Source organism: Mytilus galloprovincialis, chromosome 6, assembly GCF_965363235.1.
Source record: "Mytilus galloprovincialis chromosome 6, xbMytGall1.hap1.1, whole genome shotgun sequence".
NCBI lineage: Eukaryota > Metazoa > Mollusca > Bivalvia > Mytilida > Mytilidae > Mytilus > Mytilus galloprovincialis.
Window position 1 is genome coordinate 35,154,475 of NC_134843.1, and position 3,851 is coordinate 35,158,325.

Below are 3,851 nucleotides of genomic sequence, written 5' to 3' on the forward strand. Positions count from 1 at the left end.
CATCATGGATTATCCCCTGGTAGTGTTTGTAACTTCCTTGGCAATAATTTCCTTTATTGATTTAATTTTAACAATTTTCATTATTAATTTATATTTAACCATTAACACAAATGATTAAGTTAAAACATTTCAACTTTCCAGACGCAAATGTTAAAAAACGGGAAAGAAATAAAATATCTTACAAGACATAAACATGTAAAGAATAAATGTATATTTCAGCTTAATAAAAATATTTTCATAATGTTACTTTGTCATCATTTTTAAAACTAAGTTCCAAACATTATTGCTCAGTTGATACATGTATGTGTCCTTCTGATGCGGTACGAGCACAGGCACTTGTTTCTATCCATAGGAAGGTCGATTATCCATATAAATAGTTTTATATGGATAGTCGACCTTCCTATGGATAGAAACAAGTGCGTGTGGGTACGAGATAACTACAATTCTCATGCAATCCCGAAAAGGGGGGTCATCACAGACAAACATGACATTCAATCGTTATCACTGAACTAGTATATATATTGTATAGGGGCCAGCTGAAGGACGCCTCCGGGTGCGGGAATTTTTCGCTGCATTGAAGACCTGTTGGTGACCTTCTGCTGTTGTATGTTTTGCTATGGTCGGGTTGTTGTCTCTTTGACAAATTCCCCATTTCCATTCTCAATTTTATTATACGAACAAGAACAAACAGCTCTACGTTGCTTTGATATTTATCAATTTTCAGGAAACATTGCGAAAAATGATCTTCAATATTTCGAAAACATGTGAAATAAAATTGCTAACACGGTGGACCGTCGAGTGTCAACAAACGTAGTAGACTTGTTCACTGAAAAGACGAGGATAATGGTTTCATCTGACATTTGTTATGCAAACCCAGTTTTGATCATGATATTTAAAAAGACGTACTTTTTTTCAATCTATGTATTAATAAACTAGAAAATACCAAATTGTAAATATCTCTTCATCTGGACCGACTTGGCATCTACTACGTTTGGACGGGTCCATTTCATTAGTAAGGTGATCGATAAATATTACGGAGTTTTGACAGAAAAGGAAAACGAACTTATTGTTATGTGTTTTCAACAAGGGTTTCGTTCCGCTAAATTATTTGCGCAAATAAAGTTTGTCTATTTTTAGATTACAGGTAATAATTTGACACTACGTATTAACCTGTGTAGTGATTTTGATTTTACGATAAATGTATGAATGAACGATAATTTTATGAATGAACAAGAGCACCTGACCTCTTAAAGAAACACAAATTAAACATAAAAAACCGTATTTATTACGAGATAATTCAGTTAAATTTTCAACACTAAATCAACAACTGAAATGAATCCATATTTTGTTGAAACATCGTACGAACGGCGGAAAACGGAATCGCATTTATAAAAATGTACTTTTTTTCACTCGGACTTCTATGTTATTTGATAGTCAAACGGTTGACCCTTTAAATACAAAAATACATCTACAAGAACATATTCTGAAACTTCTTAAATCCACTAACTTTTTTTTAAAGTTTCAAGCTATGTATTTCATTAGAAAACATACATATGTGTTAAAGAATGACTGACCAGGAGCCTGTTTAACAAAATACTATGGCTTGATCTGGGCGGAGTCTCTGATCTGGGTCACAAAGATGGCCATACGCGACGGCATAAAAGCAATTGCTTTAAAAAATTAAAATAAAAACAAATTAAACTCGTCGTGCATCTAATTTATGTAGAAATATACAATGACGCATGGTAAACATGATTATAATCTGCAAATCTTAGGACAATGTTGCATCTAATTACTCACACACGTGTAAAAATTAAACAATTATAAAAATGAAAACGAATAATCCATTCATGGGACCAATTTCTCATTCAGTCTTTGCATGTGCTCTCCACGTGGCGATGCAATATGGTTAAAAATGACGATCGATAAAACGAATTCTTTCTAAGATTACTTCTAATAAACATTAGAAGCATGAATCAGGTTATAACCATACAAATTCTTACACTAGTTTACTTTACCATTTCAATTTTCAAGTTTACCGCTTACAAAATTTAAACAGCTTGCTTGCTGCGATGAAATTCTAAAAAGGACTAAATGACGTCACAGAATATAACGTCACACATGTTGGGTAAATCTAAAACATGAAACACAATCCGTGAGTGGCCCCGGCGATAACTGAATTTAAGTCTATTAACTTAAATTCCATTATTAAGGCAAATAATTTATATATTATCAAGGTTGCAAATAATTTATATGCTATCAAGGTTTCAAAAGCAATGCATATATCAATGTATATTTTTATGCCCCATTTATGGACATTATGTTTTCTGGTCTGTGCGTCCGTTCGTCCGTCCGTTCGTTAGTTCGTTCGTCTGTCCCGTCCAGGTTAAAGTTTTTGGTAAAGGTAGTTTTTGATGAAGTTGAAGTCCAATCAACTTCAAACTTAGTACACATGTTCCCTATGAGATGATCTTTCTAATTTTAATGCCAAATAAGGGATTTTCCCCAATTTTCAAGGTCCACTGAACATAGAAAATGATAATGGGATGGGGCATCTGTGTACTGGGGACACATTCTTGTTTATGGTGAGTCTGCAGTGGTACAAGTTCGCAATGATTGCAGGTGTTCTAGTTGGTAGTTAACGTTGGTTTTAGTTGACTGTTAGACCCTCTAAACAAAGGAAGACCGTTTATTAGTACATTAAGTTGTGTATATAAGTTTTACATTAATATGAGTACAAAATGTGACCAAGTAAAGAATATCAGTCTATGACAAAGATTTGAGATATTCAAACATAATTTAAACAGAAGTGATCAATTATTCTTCAACCGTAGATTATATTATAACTTCTAGAATCCAAGACATCAAGACGTCTACTCATGAAAAGAGCTATGCTGACGGTTTTTGCTTTTGTGTCATTGGGTTGCTGTCTTAGTGACAATTATCCACATCCCTCTTAATTCTAGTTATTCTTTTATCCTTTAGACTATTAAAACACTTTAAAATAGTTTCGAATTCACATTATGTATAAGGCATGAGTTTATTATAAAATGTTTAAGAGTAATTATAATCAATTGAGCAATTTGATGTATTCAGTATAGAAGAAACAGCGTTGTTGCATATTCATTGCTGAGGAAACACCACATAGGGGTATCCATTGCTGAGGAAACAGTGTCTAGGAGTATTCATTGCTGAGGAAAACAATGTCTAGGGGTATACATTGCTGAGGAAAACAGTGTCTAGGGGTATTTATTGCTGAGGAAACAGTGTCTAGGGGTATTCATTGCTGAGAAAACAGTGTCTAGGGGTAATCATTGCTGAGGAGACACCGTCATGGGTTTTCATTGCTAACAGAGTCGTTGCATATTTGTTGGTGAGGTAGCAGCGTCGTAGCGTATTCATTGCTGAAGTATTAGCCAGCGTCATGGCGTATTTTAAAATGACTGAAGACCCAGCAAACTGACGTCGTGGCATATTCATTAATAAACATGATAAAAAACAGCAATGTGGCGTATTCTGTATCTAATAGAAGAAACAGAGTTGATTCTAGGCGTATTCTTCGCTACCGAAGTTTCAGCGTCATGTGGTATTCGCTGAGTAACAGAGTCGATGCATATTCCGGTTTGATGAGGTAGCAGCATCGTGGTGTATTCATTGGTTGAAAAGAAGTCACCCAAAATAATGTATATACGGTCCCAAATAAATCACGCTATTGTTACTAACATACTATTTACCTACCAAAACGTAGGAACCAATCATATCATATATTACAAAAAAGTCTGGTGCTGTACGTCCCATTGGTTGCTTGAATCATGTGATATAGATACTGCTGCAGAGCATCTTTGTCGGCC